The sequence below is a fragment of the Elephantulus edwardii genome, unplaced genomic scaffold, assembly GCF_000299155.1.
Source record: "Elephantulus edwardii isolate Elephantulus edwardi_28Jun2011 unplaced genomic scaffold, EleEdw1.0 scaffold00083, whole genome shotgun sequence".
Taxonomy (NCBI): domain Eukaryota; kingdom Metazoa; phylum Chordata; class Mammalia; order Macroscelidea; family Macroscelididae; genus Elephantulus; species Elephantulus edwardii.
Genome location: NW_006399833.1, coordinates 11008195 through 11025783, shown reverse-complemented (window position 1 = coordinate 11025783; position 17589 = coordinate 11008195). Strand labels below are relative to the sequence as shown.

The 17589-nt window shown below is 41.4% G+C and overlaps 2 pseudogenes; both read right to left on the bottom strand.

The window, feature by feature from the left end:
• Positions 1 to 7922: 7922 nt before the first annotated feature.
• On the bottom strand, positions 7923 to 8286 carry LOC102868128 (annotated as a pseudogene).
• An 8461-nt stretch (positions 8287 to 16747) lies between these two features.
• LOC102867718 lies at positions 16748 to 17110 on the bottom strand (annotated as a pseudogene).
• Between the last annotated feature and the right edge of the window lie 479 nt (positions 17111 to 17589).

Below are 17589 nucleotides of genomic sequence, written 5' to 3'. Positions count from 1 at the left end.
TGCCAGATGTGCAGGCTGGATTTAGAAGAAGTCGTGGTACTGGGGATAATGTAGCTAATGTTAGATAGATCTTGGCAGAAAGCAGACAATACCAGAGGAATGTCTTTTGACTGTGTGGATCACAACAAGCTATGGATGACTCTGAGAAGAGTGGGAATCCCAGAACATTTGATTGTGCTAATGTGAAACCTATATTTGGACCAAGGGGCAGTTGTCAGAACAGAGCAAGGAGATACTACATGGTTCAAAAATCAAGAAGGCAGTCCATAAGGGATGTATTTGGTCTCCGTACCTTTTCAATCTGTATGCAGAACAGATCATCCAAGATGTTGGGCTGTACGAGGAGTAATGTGGCATCAGGCTTGATGGAAGAGTCATCAACAGCCTGCGTTATGCAGATGACACAATCCTGCTTGCTGAAGCTGAGGAGGACCCGAAGCACTTGCTGCAGAAGGTCAAGGACTGCAGCTTTCAATACCAATTGAAGATCAACATCAAGAAAACAAAGATTCTCATCACTGGGCCAATTGGCAGCATCAGTATGGATGGTGAAGAGATTGAGATAGTTAACAGTTGTAGTTTACTTGGCTCCACAGTCAACACTCTTGATAACAACAGCCAGGAAATCAAGAGACAAATTGTATTGGGAAAGTCAGCTGTGAAGGACCTCTCTAGGGTACTGAAGAGCAACGATGTCAGGCTAAGGTGTGCCTGATCCAGGCTATAGTCTTTGCAATCACATGCTATGCATTGGAGAGTAGGACAGTGACTAGGAATGATAGAAAGAGAATTGATGTCTTCAAGCTGTGGTGCTGGAGAAGAATGCTGAATATACCATGGACTGCTAGGAGAACAAACAGGTTTGCCCTGGAGAGGGTGAAGCCAGAATGCCCCTTGGAGTCAAGGATGATGAAGCTTTGTCCGACATACTTTGGGCATGTTGCAAGGAGGGATTGGTCCTTGGAGAGGGACATCATGTTTGGGAGAGTGGAGGGGCGGTGCAGGAGAGGAAGACCTTCGATGAGATGGATCGATTCTGTGATTGGAGTGGTGGGAATGAGTGTGTTTGAGACGGCGAGGTCGGCACAGGATAGAACGGTGTTTAGGGCTCTTGTATATAGGGTCACTATGAGTAGCAAGAGACTCGATGGCACATAACAACCACCACCACCACCACTAGGTCACCAGGGCTTTCTACTTGGATTAATTTTTAATGTCATTTTTATATTGTTGTTGCTGTTATGTGCTGTCAAATCTCTTGCGACTCATCACGACCCTATGTACAATAGCCCTAAACCTTGCTCTATCCCTTACCAATCTTATTGTCTCTGAAACGCCTATCCCCATTACTCCAGTGACTGAATTAAACCATCTCACCAAGGGCCTTCCTCTCCTGCACTATCCCTCCACCCTCTCAAGCATGATGTCCCTCTCCAAGGACTGATCCCGCCTTGCAACATGCCCAAAGAATGTCAGATGAAGCTTCAGAATCCTTGCCTCCAAGGAGTAGCCTGGCTTCACTCTCTCCATGATGAATTTGTTTGTTCTCCTAGCAGTCCATGATGTATTCAATACTCTTCTCCAGCACCAAATCTCAAAGGCATCAACTCTTCTTCTATGGCCTGGATCAGGTGCACCTTAGTCTCCAGACTGACATCATTGTTCGTCAGTACTTTGGAGAGGTTCTGACAGCAGACTTTTCAATGCAATTCTTCTTTTAATTTCATGGTTGCTGGTATCAACATTGTTGGCTGTAGATCCAAGCAAACTGTAGCTATCAACAATCTCAATCTCTTCAACATCCATCATTATTGTGCCAATCTTTCCAGTGGTGAGAATCTTTGTTTTCTTGATATTGAGCTTCAATCCATATTGAAGGCTGCAGTCCTTGACCTTCTGCAGCAAGCATTTCAGGTCCTCCTCAGTTTCAGCAAGCAGGGTTGTGTCATCTGCAAAATGCTGATTGTTGATGAGTCTACCTCCAATCTTGATGCCACACTTCTCCTCTTAGAGCCCAGCCTCCTGGATGGATAATCTGTTCTGTATATAGATTGAAAAGATATGGAGATAGGAGACATCCTTGATGCACAGTCTTCCCAAATTTGAACCATGCAGTATCTTTTATATTGGGTAAAATTAAATGAACTATATTTCACAGAGAATAATACACTCTTATATTTCATGATAATTTGCTATGAATTTTTATGAAATGGATTTGTTGCAAGGGACATAGTCTATATAGCAATTATACTATTGACAAAACTTAAATGTAATGAATTATTTAATAAAATATTTATAATATTATGTCATTCAGGCTGATTGCAATAGTTTGTTTCTGTGAAGACTGCGAAAACTTAAGGAGTTGGCTAAAATGAATTAATCTTCATGTCAGAATCCATTGATTTTTTTCATTTGGACAATGAGTATATGCTCCTCATTAAAATAAAAGTATATCATTTGGGGTTTTGGCAAGATGGTGGACTAAGCACATGATAGCCCAGACCCTCTACACCTCTGAAACACGCGTCAGGGTGGGGGGGGGGGAAGCCCAAACCACAGGTCCAGTGATAATCTTGGAACCCTGAGTTTCAAAGGAATGACAATATTTCAAATACCAACAGAAGGAAGAAACTGATGGAAAACATCTAATAAGGAGTCAGATTAAACTGTGAATTTAGATTGGACTTGACATAGCAAACTCTGAGCTTTTGCAAATCACATTCTGTTGCTGCAAAAACCCAGAACTGTAATGATGTCCATACCAGTGTCTGGCATAGGACAACAATGGTGTTGTCTCCCTTTTATGGCCCATACCTTTTTGACTTTTCCCATGTCCACACAAGGTGTCAGGTAATGATAAATCCTGGCTATTCCATTTGTGAAAAAGAAACACAAAAGGACACCCTCTATCAACATTCCTATACAATATTGTAGTTGAAATCCTAATCATTGCAATAAGGGAAGAAAGGGAAAGGAAAGGCATCCAAATTGACAAAGTGGAAGTAAAATTATCTCTTTTTGCAGATGTTATGATCTTATAGTTCCCAAAGACTGAAGAAAAGTACAGAAACTAATGGAAAAATTTATTCTCTTTTCTTGGAAGAGGGCAACTCGGGTGCTCCCTAAAGGAAAGGATGCTGAAACTTCATCTTTCACACTTTGGACATGTTATCAGAAGATACAAATTCATGGTAAAAATATCATGCTGGGAAAGGTGGAGGGTCAGAGAAAGAGAGGAAGACTCTCACCAGAATGAATTAACTATTGATTTTAACAGTAGTCTTTACTATGGTAGAAATTATGAAGATGATGGAGGATAGGGCAAGATCGAAGTCTATTGTTCATAGTGTTACTTTAAATCATAGTTGACTGGATGACACTTAACAACAATTGAAAGAAAAATCAGTCAAATTTCTTTATAGTAACAAAAAGAGCTCAGAAAAAGAAATACAGAAAACAATAGCACTCCCAACAACCACTAAAATTATTAAATTGTTGTGATTGTATATCATCGAGTTGGAACCAAACCTCTAGCAGGTTTTCAGAGGAAGTTAATCACATGGGAGGAGATCTAACCAGAGACTTTTAAAACAACAATGTGAAACTGTTAATACTACAGAAGATGAGAACTGAGGCACAAATGGAAATTAGTACACCAATGTTCACAGTAATGTTATTCATCATTGCAAGAACATAGAAACAGCCCAAATGTCCAAACACAATCAAATGGATGGAGAAATTATGGTATATTCACACAATAAAATACTACGCAACACGCAGGAGCAATGATTTTGTAAATCACTACTTACCTTGGGAGGGACTGGAGAGCATTAACTAACTGAACTAATTCAGTCCATAAGGACTAATACAGTATAAGACTATTACTGTAGAATGAGTATGAGGATCCAAAGGAGGGAAGGGGAGAAGAAAGATGAGGATTGGCAGAGGGTAGGACTGGGAGGGTGGTTAATCACAGGGTTGCAAAATTTGATGGGTGGAAAGACGAGTGGGTAGAGGATATGAGAAAGATCCAGTGTGAAAAACAGTGTATATAAACTTTGTAAGTAATCCAGTATAAAAGAAAAATTTTCTTTAAAAAAATACCATCAACAAAGGTAAACATCATTATACACATAAATCAGTTATAATAGCCATAAAAATGTTAATCTACAAGTGAATACATAGGCAGACAGAAAAGATAAACAGATATGGACATGTGATAAGAACTACACCTGTTATCATACCTAATTTTGGAAGATGATATTTCTACATCCATATTATTATGTTGTTGTGCCATCAAGTTGCCTGAGACTCACAGTGACCCTATGTACAAGAGCTCTTAACCCTTCCCTATCCTGACACACCAGCTCCCATTACTCCAGTTACTGTGTCAATACATCTCATCCAGGGACTTCCTCTCCTACACTGTCCCTCCACTCTTCCAAGCATGATGAACTTCTCCAAGGACTGATCCTTCTTGTGCATGTGCCCAAAGCATATGAGATGGAGCTTCAAAATCCCTGACTCTAAGGAGAACCTTGTTTTCATTCTTTCCAAGATTGTCCCGTTTGTTCTCTTGGTGGTCCATAGTTTGTTCAATATTCTTCTCCAGCACCAGAATTCAAAGACATTGCTACTTCTGTCATTTTTAGTCATTGTTCAGCTCTCTGATGCATGGCAAGTAATTGCAAAGACCGTATGTGGTGCATCTTAGTCTCCAGACTGACATCTTTGCTCTTTAGCACTATGGAAAGGTCCCTGACAGCAGGCTTCCCTGATGTAATTCCACTTTAGATTTCTTGACTTCTGTTGCCAAGACAGTTGATTGTAGATGTAAATATATCCATTTATATAGAAGAGCCAACAGGGGGAGTTTCAGTATTCATCACATCGCTGGCATAACACAGTCCAGAAAAACAATGCTCTCTATCCTATTTTTATGGATATTGGCTGAAAAGTTTAAAAAGTTTGTGAGTAGCCTTCTAAGATGCAGTTTTCTTTCCCATCTGGAACAAATAAGAGTTACATGTTGTTGTTAGGTGCTGTCGAGTCGTAGATGACTCACAGCAACCCTATGAATGGAAAGCCTGAAGTGGATGCCACTCCTGCTTTCAAGCTTGTTTTAATCGGGAAGCTCCACCAAACGCTGTCCACCAGGGGTAACCATTACCACATTAGGCACATCAGTGTCACAGTGCTTAGCATCAAAGCAATCACGATTTACCTCTGTACAGCAAGGCACAGGCCAGTTCTATACCACCTAGAAGAATGTTTGACAAAAATCACAATTTGAACTAGGCATGAGGGCAGCAGATTAAAATCACCCACCTTGGGCTTGGTAGCATAACTTTCTGCCCACTAGGCCAATGTAGCTATATGTTGTCATTGTTATTGTTGTTAGGTGCTGTTGAGTCATAGACGACTCATAGTGACCCTATGAATGGAAGGCCTGAGCACTGTTCATAGAGTTTCTAGAGGCAAGCCATTTTGGAAGTGGATGCCACTTCTGCTTCCACGTTTGTTTTAATAGGGAAGCTCCACTAAACTCTCTCTACCACGGGTAACCATTATCACATTAAGAGTTACATGTTGTTGTTGTTATGTGCTGTCGAGTCGCTTGCGACTCATAGCGACCCTATGTACAACAGCCCTAAACTCCTCTCTGTCCTGTGCCAATCGCACTGTCTCTGACACTCCTATGCCGATTATCCCAGTCACTGAATCAATCCACCTCATAGAGGGCCTTCCTCTCCTGCGCTGTCCCTCCACCCTCCCAAGCATGATGTCCCTCTCTAAGGACCGGTCTCTCCTCACAACATGTCCAAAGTATGTTAGACGGACCCTCAGAATCCTTGCCTCCAAGGAGCCACCCGGTTTAACCCTTTCCAGGACAAATCTGTTTGTTTTCCTAGCAGTCCATGGTATTCTCAATACTCCAGCACCACAGCTCAAAGGCATCAATTCTCCTTCTATCCTCCTTGGTCACTGTCCAACTCTCTGATGCATAACAGGTGATTGCGAAGACCATGGCCTGTATCAGACGCACCTTAGTCTCCAGAGAGACACCATGCTTTTCAGTACTTTGGAGAGGTCCCTAACAGCAGACTTTCCCATGGCAATGAGCCTTTTAATTTCCTGGTTGCTGGTGCCAAGACTGTTGACTGTGGAGGCAAGCAAACTAAAGCTGTGAACAATCTCAATCTCTTCACCATCCATTCTGATGCTGCCAACTGGTCCAGTGGCGAGAATCTTTGATCATTAAATAGATAGAAAAAAGATTTAATAAAGACTAATGGGCCACGCAAACTTTAACTTCTACCATCGTGAGACCAAAGAATTAGATGGTATCCAGTTACTATTGCTGACCACTGTAAAAGGGATGGTGTTGGATAGAGTGTGGGGGGGGGGGAAGTGGAACAAAACTAAACATAATTTTTTTTAAAAAAAAAAGAGGCTTCAGTGTGACCTATTGGTAAGATTGAAATATTTGAGAAGCTGAACTTTATGAAGAGGAATGTGGCATCAGGATCAGAGGGAGACATCAATAACCTGAGTTATGTAGATGACACATTTTGCTTGCAAGTGAGGACCTGAAGCCTTTGTTGCTGAAGATCAAAGAATATAGCCTTCAGTATGGATTGCATCTCAATGTTAGGTAAACAAAGATTCTTATCGGTGGACTGATAGACAATATGATAATGGGTGTAGAAAAGATTGAAACAGTCAATAACTTTATTTTACATGGATCTACAATCAGCATTTGTGGTACAAGCAATCAGGAAATCAGGAGATGTAATGCATTTGAAAAGTCTGCAGTTAGGGACCTCTCCAAATCATCAAGGAGTAATGATGTCAGGTTGAGGATTAAGGTGTGTCTGATTAAGGCCATGGTCTTTCCAATCACTTGCTTTGCATCTGAGAGCCAGACAATGAATAAGGAAGACAGAAGATGAAGTGATACCTTTGAGCTCTGGTGTTGGAGAAAAGTGCTGAACATCCCATAGACGGAAACAAACAACATCAAACGAAAACTAAGAACTGTGTCTTGGAGAGAGGGCAGCCTCACACATTTTTGGCATGCTGCTAGGGTGGAGGGATCAGCAAGGAAAGGAAGACCCTCAACTAGAAGGACTTACATGGCGATGGCCACAATGGGCTCTTGTGTATCAGAAAGTGTGAGGATGGCACAAGATAGAACAGGGTTCAGAGCTCTGATTCATAGTTGTTGTTGTTATGTGCAATTGAGTCTCTTGCGACTCATAGTGACCCTATGTACAAGAGCCCTAAACGCCATTCTGTCCTGTGCCAACCTCGCCATCTCAAACACACTCATTCCCACCTCCCCAATCACAGAATCGATCCATCTCATCGAGGGTCTTCCTCTCCTGCACGGCCCCTCCACTCTCCCAAACATGATGTCCCTCTCCAAGGACCAGTCCCTCCTTGCTGCAAATTGTACTGGTCCCGACAGCACTTAACAGCAACAACATACCTAATACTTTATTCACATATTTAGGTAGATATTTGAACATTTTCAAAACATGGAGGAAACATGAATTTCCTTCCCCAACCTAAATAATCAAAATAATGTATTGAAGAAACCAAGAAAATATTACATTATATTTTTTAAAATTTTCTCTTTGCCATCTAATTAATATTCCAATATTTAAAATGTCAAATTCCCATGCTAAACAATTTTATCAGGATTTGTCTTTTACCTTCCAAGCTTTGGTTCCCCATGTAGTCAAACCCTCTAAAAGATCTTCCTATTTCTATAAAAGCTGTAGCCATGAATTCCCACCTCCCCCCACAGAAACACACTGACTTCTAGTTCTTCATATGCATGGGGATTTTATTAACGTTGGGGTTTTTTTTATACCAAAATCTCTTTATTGGAAGGCGAGATGTGGGGGGCAACCCCCTCAGGGCTCATCCTCCTCATCTTCATCGTCGCTGCTGCTTTCGGAATCCTCTGGCACGAATGGCAGCTCCGCTGGGGTTGGAGTAGGGTTCGATGTGGAGGTCCTCAAAGGCGCCGTCCACCCACAAGGCCAGCCCCACCGTGGCCGGGGCCTGGGGAATCGCCGTCTTGCTGGTGAAGCCGCACTCGAGGAGCGTCATGTTGTCGTCGTCCAGGAGCTGGCCGTCCTTGTAGAGGCGCTGTTCCTCAGGCGGACGGTTCAGGATGCCCTCGATCATAAGCTTCAGCTCCAGGACGGTGCTCGACTCCTTGGCGTCGATTAACATGGTGGTCTTGTGGCGGCGAACCATCAGAAACACGTCCATGATGGCGGCTGCCTCCAACCGTCAATGCGTCTGCGTGCCCCGACGCAACCACGTGCCCCCCCACGCAACCGCGTGCCCCTGATGCGCCTGTGTGCCCCGGATGCGTGTGCGTGCCCCTCCCCCCCACATGCCCGGCGTGCTCTTGACGCACCAGCGTGACTGTAGTCAATATCGTTCCCAGGATCCTGTGTGTCTGTCCCAGCATGGACTGTGTCTGTGCCTGTGTGACAGCCCCCACCCCAGTAGGTTTGTGTTACTGTTTTAAAATACAGGAATAAAAATGTTTCTACACTAATTAGGAGGTAGTATATAGTGTTTCATAATTGACCAGACCCAGAAAATAATGAAAGATTTCCAGATTATTCTAACACACATTAATTGATCAAAGTGAACCCAGGACATCTAGGAGTGCTCAGGATTTTGGGATACATTCCTGAGTACTTTAAGACCATTTCAAGAACAATACAGTTATTTTTGACAATTTAAAAATATGGTGATTAATGTAAAAGTTGTTTTCAAACAACATATGCCAAATATTTTCCTTACTTTCTTCTATATTTTAGTCTGAGACTTCAGGTGGTTAACTGAAACCAACCCAGGGAACAACACTATCTTATTTACATGACGGGCTGTACTTTTAGGATGTATCACATGTATGATTATTTGTTAGGGGAAGTATGTAAATTTTAAACAAATTAGAAGGAATCTCTATCAAATAGCTAAAGTTCAAATTATTAGGATTTTTTAAAAAATGAATGGATAGAGAAGCTGTGGTATATTCACATAATGGAATACTATGCTGTATTGAAAAACAAGGAACTCATTCAATATTATTCAAAATGGGTGAGCCTGGAGGACATTATGCTGAGTGAAATATCTCAGTTGCAAAAGGACAAATATTGCATGGTGCCACTGTTATAAAATGGGACTGATATCAGGGTTGGGGTAAGACTGAGAAAAACTGGATAAATTGTGTATACTGCACTGAAACAGATGAGGGATAGAATAATTTAAAAGACATTTATGATAGGGTATTATGGTTATCACAAGAGTCCACAATTAAGGTTGCATAGTGGAATGTACTTGGGGCGGTGGGAAGGGTGCGGGGGGATTGTGTACCAGGGAGGGAGTCTTTCTTTAACTTTTGAAAGAGAGGAGCGAACTGGGGTGTGGGGGAAAGGGCTGGGCGGGTAGAGAAGTGCAGCAATGAATTAATGGAAATAGAAATTCTCTGTAAATGTTCATTAAAATTATTTTTAAAAAAGCATTATCTGGCTCCTCTCAGTCCCCGTCCCCACCCAAAAAAAGCATTATCTGGTGAGAATAATATGATATAAAGAGAAAAGGGATTCTCTTGAGCCTTGACTATGCACTCTAAGGAACAGTCCCTAGGCTATCACATACTAAGAGAAAAATGAATGTTGTGATGTTGTAGAATGGATAATAAAAGATATAATGTGAATTACTCCTTGAACAGTAAGTTATTCATAAAAACTTCCAATGATTGTGGCTGAAACTGAGAAACATGCTCAATACTTGGCTCCTTCCATGTAGTCTGTGGATCAGAAGCAAAAACCCGACTTTAGATCTTGTTGGTTAACATAGAATCTTAGAATCCTCCACAAAGTCTTACTAAATCACACTCTGTAATACGGTACTGTGCATGTATACTAAAGTTAGAAAAGAACTGACCTGGAAGATTCAGGTAGGATCATAACTGTTGAACCAGATTCACAGAATATTAAAACCCTGTTTAATCATGACATAACTGTTAACTGATTCCTTACCTTCAGAACAAGAAATTTCATGGCTGGAATATCAGCTAAGTGAGCCAAGTACAAACAATTCATATTGCCTTTTCAAATTCACCCAGCACTCTTTCAGTTGAGGTATTTGAGGACTGGGGGAATCCACAATGCACTTATTTACTCTAACATTTCAAGTATAATTATTCCCCAATAAAATTCATTAATTTGTTCTTTCTCAGCTAGGTGAATGCTTTATCATATATTTATTACTTTTATTGCAAATCTCCAAATTCTTTTTAAGATTAACTAAGGTATGTGAAACACATTATTTGAGAGGCTGGACTTAATTGTACTCATGAGAAACCTATACTTGGACCAGGAGGCTTTGTGCGAACAGAGCAGGAGAACGCTGCATGGTTTAAAATTGAGAAGGGTGTGTTAGGGTTGTATTCTCTATCCATACCTATTAATTAAGTCTGTATGCTGAGAAAATTATCCAAGCAGCTGGATTCTATGAAGAAGAGTGAGGTATCAGGATCAGAAGGAGACTAAAAAATAACTTGTTATGTAGAACACACAACCTTGCTTGATGAAAGCAAGGAGGACTTGAAGCACTTGTTGCAGAAGATCAAGGAATGCAGACCTCAGTATGGATTGCATCTCAATGTCAAGGAAACAAAGACTCTTACCACTGGACTGATAAGCAACATGATGATGGATGGAGAGGAGATTGCAACTGTCAACAGCTTCATCTTGCTTGGATCCACAATTAACAAACACCCTTAGTAGCAGCACTCAGGAAATAAGAAGACACATGTGAATCCTATAGTTGGACCAGGAGAAAGTTGTCAGAATGGAGCAGTAGAACACTGCATGGTTCAAAATCAGGAAGGGTGTACACCAGGGATGTGTCCTATATCCATACCTTTCAATCTATACACAGAAAAGATCATCAGGGAGGCTTGGCTCTATGAAGAGGAATGTGGCTTCAGGATTGGTGGAATAATCATCAACAGCCCTCCTTGCTGAAACTGAGGAGCACCTGAAGCGCTTGCTGCAGGTCAAGAACGGCAACCTTCACAAGAAAACAAAGATTCTCACCACTGGGCCGTTTGGAAGCATCATGATAGATGGTAAAGAGATTGAGATTGTTAACAGTTTTTGTTTTCTTGGCTCCATAATCAACACTCTTGGTACCAGCAGCCAAGAAATAAAAAGATGAGTTACATTGGGAATGTATGCTCTCAGGGACCTCTCCCAAGCACTGAAGAGCAACCGTGTCAATCTGGAGACTAAGGTGCACCTGATCCAGGCCATAGTCTTCATGAATACTTGCTATGCCTTAGAAAGATGGATAATGACTGGGGATGACAGAAGGAGAATTGAGGCCTTTGAGTTGTGCTGGAGAAGACTATTGAATATAGCAAGGATTGCTAGAAGAACAAACAGGTTCATCCTAGAGAGAGTGAAACCAGGTTGCACCTTGGAGGCAAGGATTCTGAAGCTCTGCCTGAAATACTTGGGGCATGTTGCAAGGAGTGTCTAGTCCTTGGAGAGGGATATCATGCTTGGGAAGATGGAGGTACAGCACAAGAGAAGAAGACCCTTGATGAGATGGATTGATTCAGTGACTGGGGTAATGGAGGTAGCTGTGTCAGCAAAAATAAGCTTGGCATAGGATAGAGCAGAGTTTAGAGCTGTTATACAAAGGGTAGCTATGAGTCACAAGTGACTTGATGGCACATAACAACAACAACAACAACAACAACAAGGAAACTCTCTGAAGTCCTGAGGAGCAATGATGTCAGTCTGAAGAATAAAATGGATCTTACTCAAGTCATTGTCTTTTCAGTCACTAGCTATGCATCTGAGAGTTGGATAATTAATATGGATGACAGAAGAATTGATGCTTTGGAGATGTGGTGTTGGAGAAGAGCACTAAACATCTCATGAATGGCTAGAAGAGCAAACAAATATATCTTGGAGAGTGTGCAGCAAGAGTGTTCTTCCGAGGCAAGGATGATGAGGCTCCATCTCACACACTTAGGGCATGTTACTAGGATGGACTGTTTCTTGAAGAGGGACATGATGCTCAGAAAAGTAGAAGGTAGGCAAAGGAGAGAAAACCCTTCAACCAGGTGGATTAACACTATGACTGCCACAATGGACTCTAGTGTGTTAGAAAGTGTCAGGATGGCACAATATAGGACAGGGTTCAGGTCTGTCATTCCAAGGGTCACTATGAGTCATATGCAAGTCAACAGCACCTAACAACAACAACAGTCATAAGAATCTGCACGGTTATCCCACAGGGATGTTTGAATCCATAAGCTGCTCCACAGTAGTTAGATGGGCATACACTTCACTTGAGATTTACTGTCTTTGAACACCTGCTGGAGGGTCAGCTATAAGATGATTCCAACTCAATAGGACACAACAACAACAACTGGTACAACAGAGGCTGGTGAAACTCCCTTAGGTGACCTTCAAACCTGGAACAAAACTCACCCTTGTGACTCAAATTTTAGCCTAAAAATAGACTGGTTTTAAGATGAACAATAATACTCATATTATTAGTTATTATAATTGGAGATCTTTGTCCTGCCAAGCGACTAGTGAATCCAAACCACATGCCTTTGAGTTGGCAGCACATCTCCTTACCAACCTACCTTATGCAGTTGACAGAACCATGCTTGCCAAAACTGAAGACTTGAAACATTTGCTGCAGAAGGGTAAGGAATGAAGGCTCTCAACATCAACAAATCAAAGATTCTCACCACCAGGCCAATAAGTATCAACAAGTTGGAAGGAGAAAAGATTGAGGTTGTTAATAATTTAATCTTATTCGGATCCAAAATCAACATTCTTGGCACTAAGTCTGCTGTCAGTGACCTTTCCAGACTGCTAAAGAGCAATGACATCAGTCTAGATACTAGGGTGTGCCTAATCCAGGGCATGGTCTTCTCAATTGCTATCTATGCATCTGAAAGCTGGACAATGACTAAGGATTACTGAAGAAGAATTGATGCCTTTGAGCTGTGATGCTGGCAAAGAGTATTGAACATACCATGACCTGCGAAGAGAATAAATAGGACTGTCCTGGAGAGAGTGAAATCAAGCTGTTCATTGGAGGCAAGGATTTTCAAACTGTGTCCCATATTTTTTAAGGATGTTGATGAAAGGGACCAGTCTTTGGAGAAGAACGTGGAAGGGTCCATGCAGGAGGGGAAGACCCTGGATGAGATGGATCAACACAGTGACTGTGATAATGAGGGCATGTGTATGAGACACTAAGGTTGGCTCAGGATAGGGAAAGGTACAGAGCTATTGTTCACAGGATTGCTATGAATCATAGTCAACTTGATGGCACATGTAAATAACATAATTGGAGGTACTAGTTCATTAGAATTACTAATTATGTACGGTCAAAATGGCAGCTTTTGTCCAAGAATAAATCTGAGTATTCAAGAAGGTATAGAAGTATTAATGGAAATGAGAATATGGTAGTGTTATTAAAAATTATGTATGAATTGTTGTTAAGTGCTATCGAGTCGTAGGCAACTCATAGTGACCCTATGAATGAAAGTCCTTGACACTTGAGTGACTTTCATCCTTTTACCAGGTTCACAGGGTTTCTTGGAGGCAAGCTATTTACAGAAGTGGACACTACTCCTGCTTCCAAGCTTGTTTTAATTGGGGACCTCCAACAAGCACTGTCCACCATAGCTAACCATTATCGTATTTGACACATCAGTGTCACGGTGTTCAGCTTCACAGCAACCACAACTTACCCCTGTACGGCAAGTAGACACACCAGGGCTGTACAACCTAGAAGAATGTTTGACCAAAAACAATTAAAAGCATCCTGCGTTGTATATTTTCACTAAAATATTAACAAAATGTTTATTTTATGAAAGCAAAGTTGAGTAAGTTCAAATACAATTTCCATTGCATATTCGAATTCACTGACTTCAAAATAAACACTCAGACTCCTTGATATCAACTTGTCATAGACTCATAGCTGACCTCCAGGGGATTTTCCAAAACCTGTAAAGCACACAGGAGTAGATTTCTCAGTTTTCTCCCAAGGAGAAGCTGCTGGATTTGAACTGCTAGAGAGATGTGGACTTTGGGTTAACAGCACAACTCCCTGTGGACTATGACTCTACTGCTTCTTTTAAACAATGATAAAAATAAAATTTCATGTAAATGTTAATGAATTCTTCCAAACTGGTAATTCCATCTCTTGATATTTTTTAAAATCTGTAAGTCAAAGTTTGACACATCACTCTCAGAGATTATTAATCATATTTATATCTGACATGACACTCAGTTTCACTTAAAGACAATAAGAAAGGTGTTTCTTGAACTTGGATGCTTAAAAATGTTGCAAAAATTGATCTGAATTGAGATTTACATCAAAATAGAAGAAAAAAAATCTGAGAATTGGACGTGAAATTGTCTAGTCCAACTTTCCACTCAATGAGGAAATCTCTCCTATAATTGGACCAATGGGCAATGTCTCATTGCAGAAAAAGTCTTTGGAGCCAAAACTAAGTTTCAATTACAGCTTTGCCATTTTACAGCTTTGTGACCTTGTCCATGGATATTAAGCTTTGGTTTTTTGGTTTGGTTTTTTTTTAATCTCCTGCGTCTGTTTGGCACAGTGGTTAAAGCTTTTGATTGGTAATCAAAAGACTGGCTCTTTGAACCCAGCAGCTTCCCCACAGGAAAAAAGATGTGAGATTCTACTACCATAAAAGATTAGTAATGTTGGACACTGTCCAGGGAAATTATATTTTGTCTTATATATAAGATTGCTATGAATCAGAAAGAACTCTATGGTAATGCTTGTTTTGTATTCTCTCCATCTCATAATATGTAGAATAGAAAAAAAATGGTGAATTGACCAACAGTCACTGAAGCAAGTTCTATGTGCTAGGCACTGTCTTTTGGATTGTAAACACTTAACACATTTAAATTACCCATCCTCATTTGTTGCTATTATTTGAAAATGACTTCATGGCATCTAACAACAACAGTGTGTGTTATCAAGAGTAACCTAAAATTCTTTTTAATTTGTGAGACACAATTAAATAAAAACTGTGGCTAAAAAGTTTTAATAGTTGAAAGTTTATCTTTTGCACACTCAGATTCCTTTCCTCGAATTAATTCTTCCTCTTAGTGGTATTCACCTTTTACAAAAATGCGAAATATTGTAAAATAGTAGCCTTCTAAGGTAGTTTTCTTTCTCATCTGGAACAAAGGAGAGTTAGATACATAGATAAATATATAGAAAAATATTTAATAAAAAAGACTAAAGAGCCACACAAACCTTAACTTCTACCATCATGAGACTGAAGAACTTATTGGTATCAATTTACCACTGCTGGCCTCTCTAAAAGGGACCATGGAAGATCTTGTATCCAGTGTGTGTGGGGGGGGGAAGTACAACTAAAAAATAGTTTCAAAAAAACACCCTAAAACAACTAGGCTTAATTGTGACCTACTGGTTAGACTAATTATTCTAGAAGCTGAACTCTATGAAGAGGAATGTGACACCAAGATCAGAGGGAGACTCATCAATAACCTGTGTTATGTGGATGGCACAATATGAGGACTTGAAGTGTTTGTTGCAGAAGATCAAAGAACACAGCGTTCAGTATTGATTGCATCTCAATGTATGGAAAACTAAGATTCTTATCACTGACCGATGTATAGAGAAAAGATTGAAATTGTCAAAACATTTATTTTACTTGTATCAACATCCTTGGTACCAGCAGTCAGAAAATCAGGAGATGTATTGCACTTTAAAAGTCTGCAGTTAGGGACCTCTCCAAATCATCAAGGAGTAATGATGTCAGTTTTAGGACAAAGGCGTGTCTGATTCAGGCCATGGTCTTTCAAACACTTGCTTTCATCTGAGAGATGGACAGTGAATAAGGATGACAGAAGATGAACTGATGCCTGTAAGCTATGGTGTTGGAGAAGAGCGCTTAGCATTCCGTAGACAGCCAAAACAACTAAGAACTATGTCGTGCAGAAGGGGCAGCCAGAGTACTCTTTGAAGGTAAAAATGATAAGGCTTTGCCTCACACACTTTGGGCATGCTGCTAGGGTGGAGGGTCGGCGAAGGAGAGGAAGACCCTCAACTAGGTGAACAGACATGGTGCTGGCCACAATGGGCTCTTGTGTGCGAGGAAGTGTGAGGACGGTTCATAGGGTTGCTGTAAATTGTACTGGGCCCGACAGCACTTAACTGCTACAACATACCTAATACTTCATTCACCTATTTAGATAAATATTTGAACATTTTCAAAACATGAATTAATGGAGCAAATATGAATTTCCTCCCCCAAAACCTAAATAATAAAAATTATATATTTAAGAAACCAAGAAAATATTGCACCATAGTTTTTGAAATTTTCTCTTTGCCATCTAATTAATATTCCAAGATTTAAAATGTCAAATTCCTATGCTAAACAGTTTTATCAGGATTTGTCTCTGACCTTCCAAGCTCTGGTTCCCCATGCAGTCAAACCCTCTAAAAGATCTTCCTATTTCTATAAAAGCTGTAGCCATGAATTCCCACCTCCCCCCACAGAAACACACTGACTTCTAGTTCTTCATATGCATGGGGATTTTATTAACGTTGGGGTTTTTTTTACACCCAAATCTCTTTATTGGAAGGGGAGATGTGGGGGGCACCCCCCTCAGGCCTCATCCTCCTCATCTTCATCGTCGCTGCTGCTTTCGGAATCCTCTGGCACGGATGGCAGCTCCCCCGGGGTGGAGTAGGGTTCGATGACGAGGTCCTCAAAGGCGCCGTCCACCCACAAGGCCAGCCCCACCGTGGCTGGGTCATGCGGAGTGGCCGTCTCGCTGGTGAAGCCGCACTCGAGGAGCGTCATGTTGTTGTCGTCCAGGAGCTGGCCGTCCTTGTAGAGGCGCTGCTCCTCAGGCGGACGCTTCAGGATGCCCTCGATCATAAGCTTCAGCTCCAGGACGGTGCTCGACTCCTTGGCATCTATGAACATGGTGGTCTTGTGGCGGCGAACCATCAGAAACACGTCCATGGTGGCGGCTGCCTCCAACCGTCAACGCGTCTGCGTGCCCCCGACGCAACCACGTGCCCCCCCACGCAACCGCGTGCCCCTGATGCGCCTGTGCGCCCCGGATGCGCGTGCGTGCCCCCCTCCCCCACACCCAGCGTGCTCTTGACGCACCAGCATGCCTGTAGTCAACGTCGTTCCCAGCATCCTGTGCGTCTGTCCCAGCATGGACTGTGCTTGCGCCTGTGTGACAGCCCCCGCCCTAGTAGGTTTGTGTTACTGTTTTAAAATACAGGAATAAAGACGTTTCTACACTAATTAGGAGGTAGTATATAGTGTTTCATAATTGACCAGACCCAGAAAATAATGAAAGATTTCCAGATTATTCTAACACACATTAATTGATCAAAGTGAACCCAGGACATCTAGGAGTGCTCAGGATTCTGGGATACATTCCTGAGTACTTTAAGACCATTTCAAGAACAATACCAATACTTTTGACA